Raw genomic sequence first — 24157 nt, 5'->3', positions numbered from 1 at the left:
GTTCTGTGTGCTGCCTCCACAGAAGACAATTAACCCAAGACAAGGGTCAAGATATGGTCCCATCTCTTCAGAATTTAGTAATCCTTTCAACATTATGACACTTTAAAGGCCATTAACTGTTTAGTTCACCTCATTTTCAGAAAGTTTCCAGCCCAACTGCCAATATCTGCCTTGTCTAAATTGAATACACCGTCATTTCTTACTCAGATGTCTTAGAGGATATTGATCATGGACCTTCCCAACTTCTGCTGCAAGGTATGTAGGGCCTGCAAATACTTCAAGGGGACCTTCCTCAGACAGATCCTTCTTTCATTGGGAAACCTGCAAACAGCAGGAAGCATTCACCAGACCCCATATTCAAAATGACCCTAGGGTGGCAAGGAGGACTGGGAAACTTAAAGCAGGTTATTCCAGCATAAAATGGCTCAGGCCACCAACATGATCCTGCAGGAACGGAATAGGGAGGATGGAGGACAATACCTGGACAAGTCCCTATCCCTTCACAAAATTTGGGCTTGGCTAGAAGATGTTTTGTCCATCAGACACCAGCCAATTTCCTGAGCAAGTGCAATCCAGGCCCACCAACCTCTAACCAGGCGCCTGCACGTTCCTCTTAGAGAATTATTGGGGTTTGTGCACAAGAGGGATTGGTGATGCACACACAAACTGGCAACAGATGAGTTTTGGCTTATAGATAGCACTAGCAGCGGTCACACAAATGCCACTGCTTGCTCTTTTGCATGCACTGGTCCAGTGCTGGGAGAGCTGGCCGCTCAGGCTGGACCCGTGCCCGGGCGTGCAGTGGCACACGGACAGTGCCTGCCCGCTTCCTTCCCAGGTGGTGGTAGGGCTGTTCACCTTCACCCATCACTGATTTTCACAAAACTGCTGGGAACTGTGTGTGGTTTGAGCATCTCCCTGTCCCTCGGCCACCTGAAGCGGGCAGCACGTCCAGAAGCCACTCAAGGCGAGCAGTGAGCCCAGCTGAAGGCTGCAGCTCCACGTTCTCCCAACCTACAAATAAACCACAGGTATTTCCTGGAACATTTTTAAGGCTTTTGCTTTGCAGAGGTCCACTTTTTCCCTGCGTGAAGCCAGCCGCATTTTAAGAGGATGGCTATGGATGCAGGGGTGTATTTATCTCCAGGCAGAACTGATGGGATCTGCCATCGCCTGCCTCGTGCTCGGTGTTTCTCTGTGGCTTTGGTGTGAAACATTGCAGCTGCTTGACTCTCCCATCCTTCTGCCAGGGATTTTAGTTCTTTCTTCGATGTTTCTTTGCCGAAGCAGCAGCGGGCTGGATTTCTGATCAGCCCAGTGAAGGGCAGGCAAGGTGCAAGGGCTGTTCTGGTGGCTGCCCATGGCATTTGGGGGCACAGCCCAGACGGAGGGGCTCAGTGCAGGGTCTCAGAGAGATGCTGTGCTGTGTCCATCAGACCCCTGGGGACATTTAAGATTGCTGAGATGCCCAAGAAGGAGCACTTGGTGGGGGGGAGGTGGGCATCTGCTGCCAAGTTGTAATCCCTGCTGTGGCAGCGACTCAGTGATGAGTTTTAGGGTAATTTATTTCTCTCTCTGCTCTTACCCACATAAAGGGGATATACGATTCACTAACAGAGATCCCAGATGGAGAAGTTTAATAGCTTCAGCAGAAGAAGCTATTCAGAAGCTTCAGCCTTAAGTTTCTCTCTACCAAATACAGAGCAGTGGTCAGAAATGTCATTTCCCTCGCACGTGAGGAGCTGTGCGTCCCGCTGCATCCCTCACCCAGCTCCCCGCTGTCCCCCGCTGCGTTAATCAGACCTTTTCCAAAGACATTTACTAGCCCTTTCCCTGTTCAAAGTCCTAAAATAATTGTCAGTAGCTATTTAAAGCCCTTCACAGACCGGCGCACCACGGGTACAAACAAAACCCTTCTGGGTCAGCCCAGCCTGGCTGTTTATAAACAGGACACAAAAAAGGACAGTCACATTGCCCAGATAAGCACAGATACTCTCGCCCGTCAAGAACATCCCCGGAGGTTTGCGTGGCCGAGCTCACCCGTCGCGTAACGGCACTTTGATTAACCTGCCTAGGTCATGGCTGGAGCAGGCACCGCAGGTTTGGTGACGCTCGGTGTCCCTGGAGGCATTTGCAGCTTAATTGACAAAAATATCTCTTCAAACACACCGGGGCAGCAGCATGAGGACCTCTGTGCCCTTTGGGGTTTGTGGGGTGCTGCAGCCCACAGGAAAACACAGCGCTGGGCTGTGTATCCAGAGAGGGAACATGAAAACGTGGGTACGAGAAACAAGCAAGCGTGAGCCACGAGGCATCCGAGCCGTAACTCTGGCTGATGGGTCACTCAGAGTTTAACAAACCACAAAACAGATTGCAAAAACTTTTTGCCTATTGAAAGGGGAATTCGAGATACAGAGGATTTCTTGCCACAAGCACTACGCAGCGCACAAATGTCAACAGAAAATCTTCAAAGTGGCGATAAGGTCATTCCTATAAATAAAACATCCTGGCCCTGAGGAGCCCCACGGAGCTTCCCGGGAAATATACATCCTGGCAAATTGGCTCTGCCCTGAAAGAGGAGACAGGTGATGACACTCCTTCAGTGCTGCAGGAACTGAGAGTTTAAATAGGACCAACAATAGCTGCTCCATTTTTTAATCTCTCTGATGAATAATGCAGCGCATTCAATAAGACGATGGGCAACGTGTTCCAACAAACTGCTATCGGATACCAGCGGCGCCTGCGGCCCCAGGACTGCCTGTTCGTTCAGAGGGTAAAAGCAGGGATGGATCCACTTAACCCGAGTTGGATTTGCACGCTCGGGTGCGCTGGGTGCCCACGTGCAGCACCAGGTAGGCGTCTGGTGCCCACGTGACGCTGCGTGGCTTGACCTGGAGAGCAAACCTTACACAGGCAATCATGCAAATACCTGCTATGCAGCAAGGAGCAGGAGAAGTTACTAAATTACGAATAATAAACTAAATTACTTCCACCCAACCTTACTGCACACCGTACAGGCGTGAGCTGGTTAAATTGGATCCTTGGAGTCCCCCAAGGATCAGTGCTGGGTCCAGTCCTGTTCAACATCTTCATCAACGACCTTGATGAAGGGACAGAGAGTCTTCTCAGCAAGTTTGCTGATGATACAAAGCTGGGAGGTTTGGCTGATACACCTGAAGGCTGTGCGGCCATTCAGCATGATTTGGACAGACTGGAGAGCTGGGCAAAGAGGAACCTAATGAGGTTCAACAAGAATAAGTGCAGAGTCCTGCACCTGGGAAGGAGTAATAAAATGCACCAGTCCAGGTTAGGAGGTGATCTGCTAGAGAGCAGCTCCGTGGAGAAGGACCTTGGAGTCCTGGCGGACAAAAAGTTATCCATGGGACAGCAATGTGCCCTTGGGGCCAAGAAGGACAATGGGATCCTGGGGTGCATTAAGAAGAGTGTGTCCAGCAGATCGAAGGAGGTCCTCCTCCCCTCTACTCTACCCTGGTGAGACCTCACCTGGAGTATTGCATTCAGTTCTGGGCTCCCCAGTTCAAGAGGGACAGAGATCTACTGGAGAGAGTCCAAGGGAGGGCTACGAGGATCATTAAGGGACTGGAACACCTGCCTTATGAGGAAAGGTTGAGAGACCTGGGGCTTTTTAGTCTGGAGAAGAGAAGACTGAGAGGGGATCTGATTAATGTGTATAAATATGAGGGCTGGGTGTCAAGATGAAAGGGGCAACCTCTTTTCACTTGTGCCCTGTGATAGGACAAGGGGCAATGGATGCAAGCTAGAGCACAGGAAGTTCAACCTCAACATGAGGAAGAACTTCTTTACTGTAAGGGTTACAGAGCACTGGAACAAGCTCCCCAGAGAGGTTGTGGAGTCTCCTTCTCTGGAGACTTTCAAGACCCATCTGGATGCATTCCTGTGTAACCTGCCCTAGACTGGTCCTGCTCTGGCAGGGGAGTTGGACTCGATGATCTCCAGAGGTCCCTTCCAACCCCTAACGTTCTATGATTCTATGAAATAGGCAACCTTTCTGCATGGCTTAAGGACCAACAAAGAGGCAGTTGCTTTGGTGGGTCCATTCTGAGAATTTATCTAAAAACAAAAATAATCAGCTGGCAGATTGGGTACCATGCAGGAGGTGATGTCCAAGCCACAGAAACACATTACACGGGTTACATGGGACAAACAGCCCATGGCTACGTGGTCTGGATTTGGCTGCATTGCATGCTGTGCCAGTGTTGAGAGTAAAAATCATCTGTAGGTGAAAGGAAAAGGTAATATCTCATGATATGTTCTAATATTTGTGCATTGCAGAGCTTACTATAAACTATTTTGCAAGCAGAAATTCGAATGCTGAAGAGAGAAAGCATTAGGGCTAACGCAAATGTTGTGAGCCACGCAGGGTTTGCATGTCTTGTGACCGACTTCCATGGGCACTAAAACTACTTGCTGTTCTTCCAGAAAATAATTGGATTTGAAAAGAAGAAACCATAATTATTTCTTAAAGAACTGTTACTCCATCTTCATCTGCAAGTTTCTGCTGACCTTCAATAGCACAGATCAGATCCACAAAACACCTTTTAACCTCAACCTCTGATTTTAATTATTGTGCTTTGGAAAAGAGAAGGGATGGAGAAGGTTTCCAAGTGAGAGAGAACTGCGTTATAAGAGGGGACATGTGCTTCAGGATTATTTCTCATAAAGGATGAGAGTTGTTGATTAACCTGAAAATATGGCAGGAAAGGTTCACTGTGGACTGAAAAGGCTTTTCTCTCAAAAATGGTTTAAATAATAGAAAATTTATGATCGATAGCCAGTTTGGATTCTATAATGAGCTCAACTGAAAATGGCTGGTAGACACGTTCACATCCTACTGTAGCGTTAGATGGGTGAAGCAGCCTCCTCCCTAACTTCCCACACCTTATCAAACACTGTGCAATCAAGAGATGTTGCCAGTAGCAACGATGAGCGTTTCACCTGTTTGAAGGTCTCTGTCTCCTTTGCTTTAGCTGCTTCCTGGCCCCTGATCCTGCTGCATGTGGCACGTCACCAACAGCTCTGCACTTCACGCTCTGTCCTTTCTTCTCCACCAGGCATGCAACTGGAACCCATGGTGGCTGGTACAGACCTGGGCACTCCATTTCATGCTATGCTCATTTGGCACCCCAGGAAAGCCAAGTCCCTGATGTCAGGATAGAATAGAACAGAACAGAATAGAATAATTCAGTTGGAAGGGACCTACAACGATCATCTAGTCCAACTGCAATGGGATGCCATGGGCCAGTCCATCAAAAATGAGGAGCTCCAAAAGGAGACTGAGTGAAGCTGCCCAAGGACTTGGTAGCTCATCTGGCCTTCTAGTTATGAAATCAGAAACTGCCAGGTCGCATTCTGAAAGCAAATGTGCATATATCTTTTGTCAGACATAAGCCAAGTGAGGTAGGGACCTTACCTTCTTCCAGCTGTGGCCAGCAGCCGACCTTCAGTCTTCGTGCCTTCAAACAGATCCCGTTCACTGGTGTTCAAAATACTTACCTACTCACCCCAGTCAGTTTCACCGAGTGAAATGTTTTCTAAAGATTTTATTAAAATGTAGAAAACAAAGTGAAACTGTAGTTGGGATTTTTAGTGAATAAATGATGTTAAAATTAATGTTTAAAAATAAACATTTTTAAAAACTTAAGCAGTTCTATTTCCAAAAAACCCTCATCCATTTTTACCAGTGGAACATCTCCATGCGTATGCTTCGCACTCCTCCAGCCTCCCCGCGAGGGAGGACAGCCAAAGCCTTGCTGCAGACAGCAGTTGTCAAGACAGTCTGTGATTTCAGCAGGGGCTGGGTCATTTAATGCTTTACAGGTGGCAAACAGCACATCACATTTCGCTGGGAGATAAGCTGGCAGATGCTGTGGGCTGCCACGTCGCACCACGGCCATGCTGGGCTCCGTGCACCCTCGGAGCCAGCACCCAGCATGGACCCATCCTGCTTCTCCTTGGGGACCACTCCTGTGCATCCCAGCTCTCCATCTTTGTGGTCGTTCCATTATTGATCAACTGCACCATTCGTCTTGCCAGGTCGCAATATCAACTGTCAACACCAGCTCCTCCTAAACACTGGTTGGTTTTCCTCAAGGTCTTACCTACGCAAAAAACAACCTGAAAGACGGAGACCAAAGTGATGATAAATGTGCTGAGCTGCTCTTCCAGCACCTGCTAAAAAGTTGCGCTCAACTTTATTCTATTTAGTACTTTTTGGGTTCTCTTGCCTTCCCCTGAATAACATTTTTTGGTTGTTCTTCTGAATCCATTTTTGAAATGACAACTCTGAAAGACTTGAGTCACTGCCTTTTGTAACTGTAACTAGAAAAAAGAGTAGATGAAATATCTGCAGAGCAGTTTGATGGAGCAAAAAGAGCATCAGCACAATAGCAGGTGTCAGTCTGTGAAAGTATTTCTGGAGAAGGGAAAATCACAGTGTTCGTATTAGAGACGTTTTGATTATAATTCCCCCCCACAATGACTGTGCAGTTACAGCTAAGAGTTATTCAAAGGTATTAAAAGTGATCATTGCCAAAAAAAAATAGAAATAAAGAAAATGTAAGGCAGGCCAGCACCTTTTGTCAGGTGGGGTACTGGGCCACCAGTTATCCACCTGCGTAAGATAATCATGCTGTATTCATGAAATGCTGTATCTAACGAGCCTACACGTGTGGCTGGAGTTTGCCACTGTTGGACATTCACTTTAAAGCATTTATATGGTTTTTTTTTCCAGGTGACTTGCAAGGGTTCTCTGTCTTTGGGCTCCTCTTTCAGAAACTAAATCCCCTTTTTCACTTGGCCAAAATGCAGTCCTCTGATTGCTGCTGCTCTGCGTGCCACGGAGACGCTCCCCCTTTCTTTGCACAGGATTTCTTTTAAAAATGCTATTTTAAAGGAAAAAGAAAAAGGCACAATTATGAACAGAATAAAAACGGGGTTACATATGCAGAGAATGCTCTCAAAGATCTGCTCAGTCTGTCCCTCCTGAGACAGTCTGTGGTGATGAACGGGACTTTGAGAGCGGCTGCTCCGGTCAGCTCGCGGCACCACCGTCCTTTCTCTGATTCTGACCCTGCGTTGCAAAGCCAGGCTTTGGATGCTCACTCCGGTGCGAGTGGAGTCTGTTTCCAATGCGACCTGTGTCTGTTGTGAGAGTCACTGAGGTCCACGAACACAACTCGTGCACCCCCCGGGGCTCTCCCACGAAGAGCCGTGTGACTTGCCACGCTGAACGCTGTAGCTCTGTGCTCCTCGCCCTCAGCAGGGCTTTCTTCTCCCTCACTACCCACTGTCTGAAGATGATTCCTGCAAACCCTTCCAGCTCTGCCTGGATGTCTTCAAACCTTCCCCAAGTGCTCCTCAAGTGTGGGAGTACTTCAGAGGAACGGTTCATGAGGAGCAGGTTGCATGAGGTTTGCCCATGGGTGAGCAAAACCCAGCTGGTCCGGAGGCTTGAGCAGAGCCCATTTCTGCCCAATTCCCTGCATCAGAATTGAATCATCACTCAGTGGAGAAAATTAGAAAAGAGCCAGCTGCATCCTGCTCTCTGCCTGGCTTGCAAGACGTGGCTAACTTCATTTTGCCCAGCTGTGCTTGGAGCCGCACGTCAGCTTCCCACGTCCAGATCTGCACCTTCCCTCCCAGCCTGCACCGGCGTGACCCATCACTGCCATGCAGGGCTTCCCAGCAGACTCCGAAGGATGCTACTGCACGAGAACCTATGCAGATGTATGAGGCTGTATGGTCTGAGTTTCTCCGAAAATCTGAAAAGTTTATCATCTTCCTTTGCCCGTTGGATGGGCTTCAAGGCCTCCAAATGAAGCCACTTTAGCTGCTCCCCAGCTCTTTTATGAGTTTTCCAGCCAATGCAGGCTCAAGCTGTGATCCAGGCAGTGAAAAAGAGAAGAAACCTGAGCACAGTTCAAAAAAAAAACCAAACCCAAAAAGCCCCCCAAAAAAAAACCCAAACCTGAGCCATTTCAGGCTTTCTACTAAATGAAGACAAATAAGTATAAAGAGGATGAATACAAACCGTTGTGGGGAGAAATTCTTCAACAGATGGGTGAAATCCCTCTGAAGTAGCTTTGCTATCCCACACCCACGCTACCCCATGGGTCCAGTGAAGTCATCTCCAACACAGTCTCTTCTATTGCCTCCAAACCCATAAACAAGTTTCTCCCAAACACCACCAGTCCACCGATAATCCTGAAACCTGCCAGAAACTTTGGGCAAGTTATTGAACACCAGAACAAACCTCTCATCTCCTGCTTTGCAGCTCACAAATGCAATTTGAAACCAGTATTCATAAAGAAAATCAATTTTTCAGCATTCCTGTTCTTGGCTAGAGCTAAGCTGGCACTTTGGTCCTGAGCAGATAATTTTAACACTTGAGTCTTTCACTCACATCATATTAAAATTGCAACACCCTGCAGCCACAATGTATGCTGTAACCTGTTCTGGAGATAGATAAAAACCTAAATGCTGTTCCCAGAGATCAGTTCAATCTACAAAAGTTATCCATCAAAGTAATTACGTGGACCCAAAGTCCTATAAACGCATTGCATCTTCAGCTGGTGACACACAAAATTCCACCTGCTTGCTAGAAACTGCCTTGCAGTTTGGCAGCTCTGAACCCCCTTCTAGATCACTCATTAGTCCAAAAAAACCCCAAAGTTAAAATAAAGCAATTTTCCTCTCATGCATTCATGAGGGTCATCCAATTTGTTGGATTTAAAACTTCCCCAAAAAGCAGTTTGAGAGCTGCCAGTGAGTCTGAGTTGGCTTTAAAGCTTATTTGCTACCACGACCTCATACCCCAGAGCCCTGTTGATACCATTATAGTGATCCATAAATAGAAATAAATGAAAAATCCTGAAATTCTTCCAATTCAGAAACAAAATTGGTGGCTCTGCTTTCAGTGAGATGCTGGAAGAAAAAGTACAGTCCCATCCGTTTGGAGAAAATTCAGGTTTTGAATGCATCGGTTCACTGGATTATGGTGGTTACCAAACCCCGCTGGAGTCTGCAGCTGAAAGGCACGACCGGGGTAGGCTGCTCTTCATGAATTAGCTCACTTTCTCGCTCAAAAACATGCTGGCAACCAACATCCACTACCCTGCAAGATTTCTTCCTGCTCCTTGAGCACGTCGGTCTGCTGTCGTAGTGGAGGTTGGCACAGATTTTGTTTTGGAAAAGAGATCTTCCTTGAACATCTACCAGCAGACAGGAGTCACGAGACACATCAGCACTGGGGTCACCCGAGGCGAAGAGCGCCTTATCCCAAGCCCACGCTCAAAGCATGCAGGCTATTTGCAGCCTCCTGTGGTTGATCTCCAAATATAGGCCCTGATTCAGTGAGACCCTCCAGCACGTGCCTCCCCTCCAGTACACAAACTGGCCCGTCACAGGGTGCGGCGTAAGATGAAGCTCGTGATTCAGGGTTGGCCTGGAGATGCCAGCCCTGCCTCTGCTCTCCCTGCGGCCAGGAAAATTCAGAAGGAAAATAAATATGCCAAAGGGGATGGAGCTGATGGGATTTTTGCAAGCATCCCTGGCTCAGGCAGCCTCAGTGGGAGGATAAAGCTCCGCTTGCTGCAGCTCCCTGGGAGGGAAGGTCATGTTTTCCAGCGGGATTGTTCTCCTCCCATCCCAGAAGTACACGCCGTTCAATCCACTGTCGACGCTTCAAGTGCAAAAGGATTTGCAGGAGGAATTTTAAAGAAAGGGATTTTTTTGTCTTTTAAAGGACTGAGTTCAGGTGTTTTAGGCTGTGTGTCCATGCCATCAGGAACATCCCACCCACCCCAAGGTACTTCAACAATCCTAGCTTAAGTCTCCTGCTTCAGTAAAAGCAAGACACCAATATTTGCAATGCATTAAAGTATTGTAGGAAAAAAAACCTCATAAAACAAAACCCACCCCTACTCAGGACCCTCACAGCCCCTGGAAAGGTCAGAGCTGTTCGCAGGTGAACAGAAACAAACTGAGATTCAGCCGTGCCCTCGGACTGCTGGGGGTGAGCTTGAAATGCAAACTCCTGGCTGTCATTTCTGTGCTTGCAGAAGCAGCAGCAGAGCGAATACCAGGGCTGTGGCCTGGCTTCGATCTGCTTCATGGTTTATCTCATTTGGAAAGCATGCACGGGGCTGTCCTGCAAGGAGAAATATGTCTCACAATACACAGCCTTCACGCAGAAGAGAGCAGGGCATCTTTTAAACCAACAGCAGAGCACTTGCACTGCTGCCCGCCCATCTATGATGGTGTTCAAGCACCCAGGGCCGGGCAGACAGAAGCGAGGGCAGAGGATGCCAGCAGGGTCATGGTAACCACAGCAGGATGCTCCCTCTGTGCTCAGCATCACCCCTGTCACCACGGGGAATCGCCGTTTCGTGGCCGTGCTCCCCAAACCTGCCTGTTGCCGCTGCGGCCAGAACATAAGATCGTGTTGAGGCTGCGTGCGGCCAGAAGAGACCTGGGTGGGGTGACCGTGCTTGGAAGTAGGAGGTGAGGCACAATTAGCAGGACAGCGTGCACAGGAGCTGCTAACCCCATAGCAATAAGCCTTGCAGCACAGCTGGGGCACTGCTCCTGCCTGGCAGTAGCAGCATGGCCAAAGACAAGGTCGATGGCCAAAGACAAAGTCGATGGCCAAAGACAGAGTGAGTCGATGGCCAAAGACAGAGTCGATGGCCAAAGACAGGGTCGATGGCCAAAGACAGAGTCGATGGCCAAGTCCTCTGCAGACCTGGCATGACCTGTCTCCAGTCTCTAGGAGGATGGAAGTGGAAGGCTAAATTGCTCTGTGCCTAATGCTGGAAAAGGGGACACGTTTTGCCTTTAAGCCTCTCATGCTAAATATCACACGTGTCCCCCCAAGACACAGCACACGCGTTCAGTGCTCGGGAAGAAGCAGTCTGATGCAAGGCTGCTGCTGCTGCAAGCAGTGCTCCCTCCTTCCCTCATTGCATGGGACCAGCAAGGCTGTTGATGGGCTTTTTTGTGCAGAAAACTGCCTTGAGAACCGCTGTTGGTGGCCTCAGCCAGCCCCGCGGTGGGAGAAGGCTCCAAAAGGCTCAGTCACCACGAAGGCACCACTGCATCCCCTTGGGCATCTCCCTGGCACCTCCCAGATTAGGAAGCAAGTAGCTAAAACTGAAGTTAGAGACACAGCACGTACAAGGATGCAGGATTTTCAGCGCTCGCCTGGCTCAGGGCTCCCAGGTTAAAGAGAAAAACCTCTGTCTTTTCAGCTCCCGCACTCCGGGTGGACGTCGGCCCCGCAAGGCTCTCGGCCAAGAGCTCCCCTCCATCACCTGGGCTGAAAGCAGGACGAAATCTGCGTGTGCACCCTCATCGGTGAGGAGCAGCGGGGCTGAGAAGTGAAGGTTGCTCTGGGGAGATCTGGGGGACTTCGTTGCTCAGAGCAACGTCTGTCTCCTGCAGAAACAGCCGGCACCCTCCCATTCCCTGCGAGTGTGACACCAAAAATTAAAAAAAAAATAATTGGAGCAGATACAAGGCAGACTGTGCAAGGCTGGAAAAGATTGCATGAGTGCCAGTTTCCAGAAGGAAGCTAAAATGAAAGGCCTTCTTGCTGCCACGAAAGCCTCAGGCTGTTGCCATCGAACGCCAGGCGTGTCTCTTCATGAGCGAGGTGCTTCGGCACCAGCATCCTCCTGAGCTCCTGCTTGGTCCAGCTCAGTGGGGAATAAAGCCCTGTCTTTAAATCCCCAAAGGCTCAGCTGCTGCTCCAACAGCAGCGTCATAAAAGTACATATATGTGTAAAAAAGCGTAGGCTCCGTGCTGTTAAAGCGTCTGGGAGGTGCACCTGGTAGCAGCAAAAAGCATCACTTTGCAAGCAGGAGTCCCTCTCGGAATTACACACAACGTATTTCTTTCCATCTGGAAATGCTACTGGGTTTTGTTACCCGAAATTTAAAATTAAATTGTGAAAGTATTTTAAACGTAAAGAATGTGAAGACTCGTGGTTTTGCAGGTGATTCAAAAAATTACGTTGCAAAACTCTGAGATTTGCCTCTTTCTAAAAGGGAATCAAGGTATTGGTGAGTCCTAAAAGCCTCATTCACTCTCTCAAATAAATAAGGAATAAAGCCTAAGAGGAAATAAAAATAAACAGATAGGCTTGAATTTAACTTGGCATTAATAAAGCTTTAGAAAGGATTAGGTTAAGCTTGAAAAACACATTTAGTTTGATTCAGCAGCTGCTTGGGGGTTTTCCTTCAGACTACAGAGAGCTGGTACCAGATCTCTGTGTTTGCAGCATCACCAGGCTGGTCCAGTGGCCGCGGGCAAGCGAGAGCCAGGGCTCTGTACAGCTGCAGGGGGACAGGCACTCGCTGGTGCAGGTGGGATGGGCACTCGCTGGTACAGGGGGTTGCAGGGGGGACGGGCACTCGCTGGTACAGGGGGTTGCAGCTCCGTTCCCATGTGCTCTGGGTTGTGTGAGTAACTGCGGTGAACACGCATTAACCCAAAAGCAAAGGTCAACTGAAACCAAAAGTCATTCAGTATCTTGAAGGAAGCTGCACTCAGTCATTGCACAAGGGTGATCATTCCGGCTCCATTTGCATTTACTTAATTAAAACACCTTCACAGTGCTGCTCCTCTGCTTCTTCACAGCCACCGTACTCTGCTGGGGACAAAATCTTCCCCATTTCCATGGCCTCACGTTACAACCAGGAGAAGCCTTCATCCTTACTGCCACAATCCCATTACATCTTGCATTAGCATTGAAAACGAAAGCTCAACATTTATTATATGCATTACAACAGCGAGTAAGGGCCTGCCCAGTTCAGGGTCCCATAAAGACAGACAGATTTTAAGCTCTTGAAAGCAAGGACCAGTCAAACAAAACAGGGATGAAGGGACAGTAGGGAAAGTCTCACGCACATAGAGCAAGATGGGTGGAGGGAGGAAGAGCACACGTCCTGCAGATGCACTCAGCAGCCCATGCCCCTAACTTCATCATGCCCTCGAATCAAACCCAACTGTGAAATGGAAAAAGAAGATCAAAACAGCTGTACTTAAGGACAAAGCCATGAAAAATAAAACAGAGAAAATGACATTCGAGCCAAGTAGAAAAGCCATGTGCTGTGAAATCAGTTAAAAAGAACTCGATACCGACCCGTTTCTCTTGCTGAGAAGGGACTTCTCAGATGTGATTCCCAAGAGCAAAGGATGAAACACACTACGGTGGAGTTTCTAGGACAAGCAGATGAAGGGAATCACTTGGCTTTCTGTGCAATGCTGCATATTATGAACGTGGATTTCTGCTGATACAGCCTATAACCTGTATCAGCCTAAGCTGAAGATCAAAGCAATCCTACCAACCTGCCTCCTCCACTGTGGTTACTCCGGTGTTACAAAGGGACTTACCACACGATTGGGTCTGGCACAAGGAGCTCCTGGTGTCTGGAAATCATTGATTCGAAGGGGGCAAGCCCAATGAAAGCCTGGGGGTTAATTCAACACCATGTGTTTTTCAAACGACAATTCTCACGACGCTGAAGGCCATGGCCATTTTTTAAATCCCACCAAATCAATTGTCTTCCTCAGGAACATCAGCACAGAAGTAATGACCAAGAGTCACAGAATCACAGAATCAATCAGGTTGGAAGAGACCTCTGGGATCATGGAGTCCAACCATTGCCCTGACACCACCATGTCAACTAGACCATGGCACTAAGTGCCATGTCCAGGCTTTTCTTAAACACCTCCAGAGATGGTGACTCCACCACCTCCCTGGGCAGCCCCTTCCAATGGCTAATGACCCTTTCTGAGAAGAAATGCTTCCTAATGTCCAACCCGAACCTCCCCTGGCGAAGCTTGAGGCTGTGTCCTCTTGTCCTATTGCTAGTTGCCTGGGAGAAGAGGCCGACTCCCACTGCACTACAACCTCCCTTCAGGTAGTTGTAGACTGCAATAAGGTCACCTCTGAGCCTCCTCTTCTCCAGGCTAAACAACCCCAGCTCCCTCAGCTGTTCCTCATAGGTCAGACCCTCCAGACCCTTCACCAGCTTGGTCGCCCTCCTCTGGACTCGCTCCAACACCTCAACATCTTTCTTGAAGTGCAGGGCCCAGAACTGGACACAGTACTCAAGATGCGGCCTCACCAGTGCCGAGTACAGAGGGACGATCACTTCCCTAGACCGGCTGGCTACACTATTCCTAATAGAGGCCAGGATGCCATTGGCCTTCTTGGCCACCTGGGCACACTGCTGGCTCATGTTTAGCCGGCTGTCGATCAGCACCCCCAGGTCTCTTTCCGCTGGGCCGCTCTCTAACCACTCTTCCCCCAGCCTGTAGCGCTGCATGGGGTTGTTGTGGCCGAAGTGTAAGACCCAGCACTTGTTCTTGTTGAACCTCATGACATTAGTCCCATCCCCTGTCCCCATCGATTGTACACAAAGTGTCTACACACACCGTGGAAATGATCTCTCGCTGCTCGATATGTTTTTAGTGCTTCACCTGCTTTGAATTGCAAGCTCTTTGATAAATGAACTGAGAAGTTCCACGGCTCCTCCGCTGCACGGGTAAGTAGCTCAGTATGTACTACCAAAATTACAGAGTCATTTTTCACAGCAACGCTCATGGAATCACTGCTAAAAGGTCTATGCCTTTTCCTGCGCCGCAGCACAGAACCTGCTCATTTGTTCTTGCAGACTTGCCAGCTCTTCCAGCACCAAGGCACGGGTATGTTTTCGGAGCTCAACAGGCATAGTTTGAATTTGGGTATAAAAGCTTGAATTAAGGATTTTTATCCAAAATCATCAGCTCAGCAGGATGCAAGGAAACATTTCCCTGCCAGCAACCTGTGGGAGAGCTGTTAAAAATGGGGATAGCAGCGCTGGGCTTCATGCATCCGTCATAACGTTCCCATTTTTATTTCCTAGGGAAAGGCACGGTGTGGGTCTTACTGGGTTAAGATCCCTCAAACGTACCAAAGCCAACAGCTCATCTGGATTTGGACAATTAGCAACCACATATGAATGGCAGAGGGAGAGCCACCCCCTCCTCAGCCACCTCTGCTGAGCAGCCAAGGGATTGACCAGGAGTCGGTGACAAACCTGCTGCTGAAATAACAGCCTTAATCCCACCAAAGTGCCTGGATTAGGCATTTGTAAGGATATGCCACAGAATACCACAGAATCAATCAGATTGGAAGAGACCTCTGGGATCATCGAGTCCAACCATTGCCCTGACACCACCCTGTCAACTAGACCATGGCACTAAGTGCCATGTCCAGCCTTTTCTTAAACACCTCCAGAGATGGTGACTCCACCACCTCCCTGGGCAGGTCCATCACGGATGCAACGTGCAACTGAGTATTTCCAATATTAGAGGAAAATGAGTGACCTGCACAGCGGCGCTTACCAAAACAAAGGCCTGAGGAGTCCAGTGTTATAAAGAAACTCAGGGAAATTTCTTAAAATCAGGCAACAATTATAGTTCTTACCTAAAGGAGAGGTACAGGTGGTTTAGTTGGGAGGCACGAGCAGGTTCATCACCATCCTGCCGCGTAGGGGTCGGCAAGAGACAGCCACCACCTCCTGCACCGCAGCAATAATGCAGCTTCTCCACCATGGGCGATGTCAAAACTTTCTCTGATTGCTTGTACGGTGTTTGAGACCCTTAGGCAGAAGGGTAATTTTGGAAACCATGGCCCCAGCGTGTCAGGAACTACAATGCAAGAGACAGACTGTAAGGAGAGACCATGGGAGGACTCACCCAGCTCAGGAATCAAGCCTCCCACCGCCAGCTCCGCGGTTGATGCACACCGGTACTCATCGAAAGTTCAGCTTTCTGTTCTTTCAAGCGTTCAGGCTGTTAACATCACTACATTAAGAGTTATTATTAGCAAGTGACAGCTAATTTAATATACTCAAAGTCAGCAAAGCATTAATCTTTCTGCACACCAAAGCCCTGTATTATTTCACCGCCGTGACAGCCAGCAAATGGATGGTCCAGACCTGTGAGGGCTCAGAGAAACTGATGGGTGAGAGCTTTGATTGCCAGCCAGAATCTGGTCCAAAATAAAACTTATCATGCATCGGTGGGCAGTTTACTGCTGGTTGAAATTGAGGGGTCACGGTCCTGCTCATGCTCCCCTTTCTGGATGTTGAACAGCAGTCAGGTTTGGGTTCCCATCTGACATCCCCTCTCCCCTGAGGTCTCCTCAAGATTGGGCTGTCTTATCCTTAACCTGCACATCTCCCATATGGTTCCTAGATGGCTCTTTACATTTCTGCTTCCATGGAAGGAAATCCCATGGCACAGCTGCCAAAACTCACGTGAAGGCTGTCCATGCCCCAGGAACTCCAGGAGCTCCTACCTGCTTTCCAGAAGCCAAGTGCTAATGCGTTTGATTAACCAGAGAGTCCTTCAGGGACACAGAAGAGGTGAACAATGTGACACAATTATTTTGTAAAGATTTTTTAATAAGAAAGACACTTATAACCAAACCCAAACAAGGATCGCAGCAAAACTTTAACACCATTCAGCAATCAGCACATACAATTTATCCCCTCTCTATATTCCCAGCTCCTGAGAACGTTAGGGGTCCAACTGGTGCTCTAAGCAAACCAGGATCCTTTTTCCTCTACACTGGCACAGTATCACACTCTTGCTTTGGCAGCCCCTTCAAACAGACAGTGAGGAAAAAAAAATATTATATTCTAATCTAGCCTTCCAGCCTGCTCTAGACAGATCTCCCTGGTAGGTGAGGAAAGATCTCAAAATTATCCACCGCTTGCTTAATCCACAGCACACTGAGGGAAATACATTTGGGCTGGAAGCTTTCTGTCCAAAAATGGTCAATTCAGTCATCCAAGTTGAATAATGTTATATCCTGTGCAGGAATCTTGCTTATCAGCTGAGGAGCTATAGAGCATCCAGGGGCCACGACAACCGCACGTGCAGGTTCACAGTAACACCGGTTGCTCACAAAGCAACACTTTGAGACTCCAGGACCCAGATGACAGTACTAACTAACCCACCAAAATGCCATGGAAAATGAGAAACCAGTGCTCATGGACGTCAAATCCACAACATTTGTTTCCCAATTCATGGCCAGCACCAAGGCAAAGCTGTGCTTGGGAAGTTACCTGTCTTCATGCCTCGAAGTGTCACGGGTGGAGGACATTGGTTTTTTTCTTTCCCTGGTAGTAGACCAGAGTCTGAGAAGAGTCACTCTGCTGTCAGTTTGCCCAGGACCAGGAGAAATGGTCCTAGACCAGAGCTTTGTGCCATGGTCTAGTTGACAGGGTTGTGTCAGGGCAACGGTTGGACTCAATGATCCCTGAGGTCTCTTCCAACCTGGTTGATTCTGTGAAATACCATGGCTGCCCAGGGACAAGTCCAACACCAACATCATCAGTCCCAATGCTTTCACCAGCCACTTATATGGATTTTGACAAAATAAAAGTCCTAAAAAACCCAAATCCAGCTATAGCTGACACCAAACATCAGAGTTATCCTCAGATCTGACAGATTTATGAAGCAATTACTTCAGAGATAAATGTACATTTTCTCTAAGCAAGTGTCTGCGCTTCACGTTGAGCACAAGGTGTCCTGACAACCTCACAGGGACGTACCACGTGTTGGAGGAGTCAATGCAAACCTCTCTACAGGCTTGGCTTGAGACAAAAAACAGCTCAATAGCCAGCAGTGCCTTCAGTGCTGCCTTTCAACCAGGAATTCTTGCTGCCCAGACTAGGATGTTACAGCCACATCATTTGAGTGATATAATTCTGTTTAATGAACTTTTCCATGAGTCTCGAGTAAGAACATTTTATTTACGAAGGCTCCGCTCAAGGCTAAAATTAGCTATTCCTTTTTGGTACTACAGACCACCAATGATCTCTGCTCACAGCTTTGAGACAGCAGCTATAGCAACCTCTCGCTCTTGAAAATGTGTTAGAAATCACAAACTGGCACAAAAAATTTGTTGGAACAATCCCTGTAGTGTAAATAGGCCTCTGAAGGGAAAACCCTTAGCAGTAGTGTTTCCCCTCCTTTGGAAAAAAAAAACATTTGCCCGAAGAAAAATGCTGAGCAGAAAAATAGCTCTGGTAAAAGTGAACAAAAAATAAATTGCTTATAATGGAAGAATTTCGAAACACCTGTCTGTTTTTTCTATTACTGACTTGTCTCTTGAGGGTTTTCAGTTTTTTCCTTCCTAACACCTTCTCCAACAAAGTCAGAGGAAATAAATACTTGGCCCAGAAAGCCACACGAGGGAAACGACCGACTATTCTCTTTGGTGTCCCATGGATACCGAGAGCCCTGGTGCCGGCGGAGTCACCCAGCCCGCCTTGTGCCCCACGGGGCTCAGGGGAGCCGGAGATAACAAACGCAACACCCTGCAGCGACCCGTGAGTGCTGCAGAAGCAGCAGCTTTCCCAGCCTCGATGGCCTTGAGCTCCTTCTGCAGAGCTTGGCGGGCATCCTTTCCCTCATCAGTCTGGAAAAGGCAATAAGGATGTTTTCTTTTCACTGGACAATGTCCAGGAAAAAGGCAAAGAGTTATGGTAACATCTTGTTTAAAGGGCAGAAAGAGGAAAAACCTACCTTCGTACATTTCCACTGGCACACAGGCTACTGCAGGATTTAATCCTAACCCACCTGGGACTGGTAGTAGGTGCCAAGAGATCATAGAATGGTTTGGGTTGGAAGGGACCTTAAAGACCATCTAGTTCCAACCCCCCTGCCATAGGCAGGGACACCTTCTACTAGACCAGGTTGCTCCAAGCCCCATCCAACTTGGCCTTGAACACTGCCAGGGAGGAGGCAGCCACAGCTTCTCTGGGCAACCTGTTCCAGTGTCTCACCACCCTCACAGGAAAGAATTTCTTCCTCATATCTAATCTAAATCTCCCCTCTTTCAGTTTAAAACCATTCCCCCTCGTCCTGTCACTCCATGCCCTTGTAAAAAGCCCCTCTCCCGCTTTCCTGTAGCCCCTTCAGGTACTGGAAGGTGCTAGAAGGTCTCCCTGGAGCCTTCTCTTCTCCAGGCTGAAGAGCCCCAACTCTCTCAGCCTGTCTCCATAGCAGAGGGGCTCCAGCCCTCTGAGCATCTTCGTGGCTGAGGTGATTGAGATCACAGTCCCCTCTTCCACGGAGGTGTCCAGCTGACCTGCTTTATAATCCATCGTCATTTGCAGGACTTGCCCTGGGAAGTCAAACCTGCAAGTCTCTCAGAATAAGAAGGTTGCTCCTAATGCCCACTTTACCGAGGCTGAAGCAGCTGGAGCTCTGCAACGTGAGCTCTCCCGGGCCGCTGCTCTCTCTGGCTGGCGAGGCTGCGGAGTGCAGGATTTGCTCCCTTCGGCAGCGTAACGGAGCAGCGGGCTGACCCCCACGGCTGCACAAGCTGGTGATCTGCCTTGACGGTGCTTTGCTCTGTGAGGGGATTGGTAAGTGCTCCTGGCCATTCCGGAATGGCAATCTGTGTGCAGAAGGATTCAGAGGCTTTGGATGTCATTAAGGTAAAATTACCACCAGATTTATGGGAAAGCGTAGAAGCTTAGCTTTGAAAGAAACAAAGTCCAGAAAGCGCTTTCATCTGAAATCAATTGTGAGAGCAGTGCAAGAGCTTGCAAATTGAGCAAGGCAACAGTATACCCCCTGCTATGGTACGCCTGGAGTACAAAGATTAGCAGCTGCTCCCAGTACAGAGGTGCAAGGACCACCCTTGAGGTCCAGATCTAGGTGGGAAACAAAGGTCTTCATTGAGAGTCGATGAAAAGGCACCTTAAAGCACTGGCCTAGGCTGGCAGGGCTTGAGCATGAGCTGCACCAAGCCAGGCTGCTGGGCTGGGCAGGACACACGTCCCAGTTGCTAGTTTATCACAGGGAAAGGAGTAAAACCAACATGGCCGAGGCTCCAGGGCTGATCCATCATTTCCCCAGACTCTCAGCTGCCATTCTCAACTCTGTAAAATCTCAGCATCACAGCCTGGTTTCCTGATGAGTCAACATAACATCGAGATTTTTCACCTCTTCCAGCCCCTCTGTCCCCCATGAATGGTGATCAACACCCCCCAAATTTTGTTGGAAGCTGCCTCCACCAGCAGGAGTAACACAAGCCCTTCCCAGTGAGGAATCCGCAGGTATTTTTGTTCCCAGCAAGGGAATCTCTCCTTTTTTTCTCCTATTAGTAACTGCAGCTGAGATGCTGCTATGCAACGGAAGGTTATGTACAGGTAAGCAAGAGTGAAGAGCAAGAAAACACAGGAGCCAACGGTTTGAAGAAACATTCTTACGCGGTGTTAGATGAGGTGTGAAACGTGAAGCAGGTGAGAGCTTTGCAGGAGTCCTTCGAAGGTGACAAATGCAAATTTGAGCAGTGCGATGCCAGTGTCACTGTCTTGTCTAACCACAGGTGTCCAAGTGTTTAGCAATTTGCTAATGAAACCCTGTAATTAGTTTTCTGGTTTCTTCCTAAATCTGTAAGAGTGAGCAGTATAAAGGCATATGTACATGCAAATACACACACAAGTGTAAGTCCATGTGATAAAGAAAGAAACCACCATAATTTATATGCCAAAAGGAAGCCATGAGGAGATTCTTCACAGAGGAAGCCAGAGATCAACACCTTTCAAGCTGATCTACAACCTGCTTGTAGGCAGCCGTGGAAGAACCAAGCAAAGCAAGTCTATTAGCAAAAAGCTTAAAATAAACCTTGCAGGTGTCTGCAGCACTGAAAAAAGCCAAGTCACAGCTTGACGAGCACCGACCAGGCCCAAAGGCATCCTCTTTCCCCTAAGGTGACCCATAGAACCAATAAGGAAAGCACCAGCTGCCCAGCAGACACATCCTCTGCAGAGGTTCACCTGCAAATCAAGACCCCACGACCACGTACCCGCTACGCTTCTCTCCCCCAATAATTATAAGCAGGGGGAGGTGGATATGACACAAGATGCTGCCATCAATTTCATCTGGTCATACTGATTTCTTTAAATGCTCTCTTCTGCTATAATGAAAGGTATTGAGTGCAAATAAAAGGAGCTCAACAACAGAAGTGTACTGATCTAACACTAGTTACCTCAAGTATGGTCTGAAGCATCTTTCCACTTGACAGGAAACCTAATCAGCCTTCGCTTCCTTATTTTCCTGCTACACACAGCAGTAACAGAATCACAGAATCAATCAGGTTGGAAAAGACCTCTGGGATCATCGAGTTCAACCATTGCCCTCACACCACCATGGCAACTAGACCAGGGCACTAAGTGCCATGTCCAGGCTTTTCTTAAACACATCCAGATATGGTGACTCCACCACCTCCCTGGGCAGCCCCTGCCAATGGCTAATGACCCTTGCTGAGAAGAAATGCTTCCTAATGTCCAACCTGAACCTCCCCTGGCGAAGCCTGAGGCTGTGTCCTCTTGTCCTATCGCTGGTTGCCTGGGAGAAGAGGCCGACTCCCACTTCACTACAACCTCCCTTCAGGTAGTTGTAGACTGCAATAAGGTCACCTCTGAGCCTCCTCTTCTCCAGGCTAAACACCCCCAGCTCCCTCAGCCGTTCCTCATAGGTCAGACCCTGCAGACCCTTCACCAGCTTGGTCAAGGGTGACAAGTTTCCCTTTAAACTCAGTCAGTGAAACATCCCTGAGTAGCTGGGAGATGCTAGACAAGAACTCAAACTCATGAACGTGCCAACATTAAAGATGCTCCTGCTTCTTTCTGCCAAGACACACCATAAGCAAATAGAGGATTTGGAGACTCCCACAGCATCAGTCCTAGCTGTTTTCAGAAATATTTGGTGATGCTTTCTTTTGGAAGCATATGTGATAGCTCTAACTTATCGATACTTTCCATATGGTACGTTCCTGTTCTTCTAGTGATAAACAATCAGGGGGAAAAAAAAAAAAATCAAAGTTTGGAGATAAAGGAAACAGCAATTTGAGGTTTCTCACAATAATAAACCAGAAAATATTTCATTGTACCAGAGAAACTACAGGATTTTGAATTAAAAGGCAGAGACACCAGCATTTTCTTCAACACTGCCTACCTGTTAGTGAGTGGGCATTGCTACAGGTCTTGCTGCTGGGTTTTACGCTCCTGAGAATCACCCAAAGAAACTCTCCGTAAGTCAGACGTGGAAACCTGATACTTTAGATACTTTATAGACATTAACACACAAAACAGTTTCCGCTATGGATCAAAGCAAATACGCAACTTTTACCTTTCTTTTTGCACCCCCTCATTATTTTATTTCTTGAATATTGCAACAAAATAGAATGGTTCCAAATGCATCCGTCATTATTCTTTGAAGAAAAAAAACATTTTCTGAGAAACTTGAGATAATACAAAATTGAAGCCAATTCAGCTGGATTAGTATTTCTGCTAGACAAGCAGGTCTAAGCCATAGCTATTGTGGCTGTACTCTGAATCAGAACATGTTCTACATGTCCCATGCCTCTACAGTTTTGGTCTCTGAAGAAATACTACTAAAAACCCCCATAAACATGATGTAACACTTTTTATCCTTGGTAAGGAACAGAAATAGGAACCATTTATCTTTAGCAGCTTGCACTCTGAGCAGACCTGAAACCTCCTGAAGTAGACTACGTACCTATTAGGAGTTCATTATAGCACAGGCAGTTAATAAAAGCATTTTGTAAACAAAAATGCCATTTTAGCGATGTAAGCCTACTCTGCACTAGGAGAATACGATCAGTTAGAGATCAGATTCCCATTGTTAAATATTTTGTTACCTGCATCATCACAGAGGGTAACAACATCCAGAAAAAAATCCACAACCCACAACTGCTCCCTACCTCATTTGAGCTGCATTAAATCTGATCCAAAAAATTAAGAATTTACTGTCCATCTCAGCAGCAGCATGATGTGGTGTAGATGTGGTGCTTAGGGACATGGTTTAGTGGTGGGCTTGGCAGTGCTAGGTTAATGGTTGGACTTGATGATCTTAAAGGTCTTTTCCAACCAAAACGATTCTATGATTCTATGATACTTCATGGGTATGAAGCTCTGGTTTTCTTTACAATTAAAACTACTCCCTATTGCCTTCAGATGGATCACAACCCAACACCGTTATTTTTAACAGGACTGTAATGAAAACTTCCAAGTCCGTTCGCATGCATTTTGACCAGAATGTTATCTGAATTTAAAAAAAATTAATAAAAACACCCCCTTTGCTCTTACGAGTAAGCAGTTACAGTAAATCGAAGTACTTGGAGATAGGTGCTGCCTAGAGGGCACAATTACATACTCATTCCACCTCTGATCACCTACATATTCTACGTAAAACCAAGCAGAACTTAAGACCTTTTTTGTTATTAAAAGCTTCCAGAACTCAAGGATCTTTGTATCAACATGATGATAAGAACAGGTGGCAGGTATGGAACACGCATGGTACAGTGCTACACTCCCTCTTCCACCAAATCCCCCTCCGAGTCCTACAAACAGCTTTAACAAACCATCAGCTCTGAGCAGCATTTCTGTAGTCTGGCGAGTTATTTCACTGACACCGAACCTGACAAATATTAACGTGTAACTTAACAGGATTAAATAAGATTTTATTGTCACATTTAACTGCTTTGTCAGAGATGTACATTTTGCAGGTTTCTGTGCGGAATAAAAACGGTAGTTGCCATCTTGTCAATCCTGATTTCGACAGACACACACCTACAGCACCTGAAGCACAGGTGCTTGCAGAGAGCCAGCGATAAATCCAGAGCAAGTTCTCTGTTAAATGGATTGCAACACTCGAAGACAAAATGCATCAAGTTAAGGCTAATGAGAATAATGTAAAATAGTTAAAACAGACTGCTAGATGTTTAAAGGTGGAAACACTCGACAGGAGAGTGGCACTTTTAACAGCTCATTTTTTCCAAAGTCATTTTGCTTTCTAATTTAACAATTTTTGTGATTTAGTACAGGTAAGGAGAGGCTAATGAACAGACTTTTACCTGCATATACAACATATGCTGCAATTTTAGTCTTTTGTAAACCTGATATATTTAAACTTGTAAGCGACAGCTTTGTTCTTCTGGGTGTAAACCAACGAAGTGGTTATTGACACCTCAAAGCAATAAATGCTTAAGAACCTCATCTTAAAATGTGTATCTTCCCA

Source organism: Nyctibius grandis, chromosome 4, assembly GCF_013368605.1.
Source record: "Nyctibius grandis isolate bNycGra1 chromosome 4, bNycGra1.pri, whole genome shotgun sequence".
NCBI lineage: Eukaryota > Metazoa > Chordata > Aves > Nyctibiiformes > Nyctibiidae > Nyctibius > Nyctibius grandis.
Note: the sequence above shows the minus strand (reverse complement) of the source record.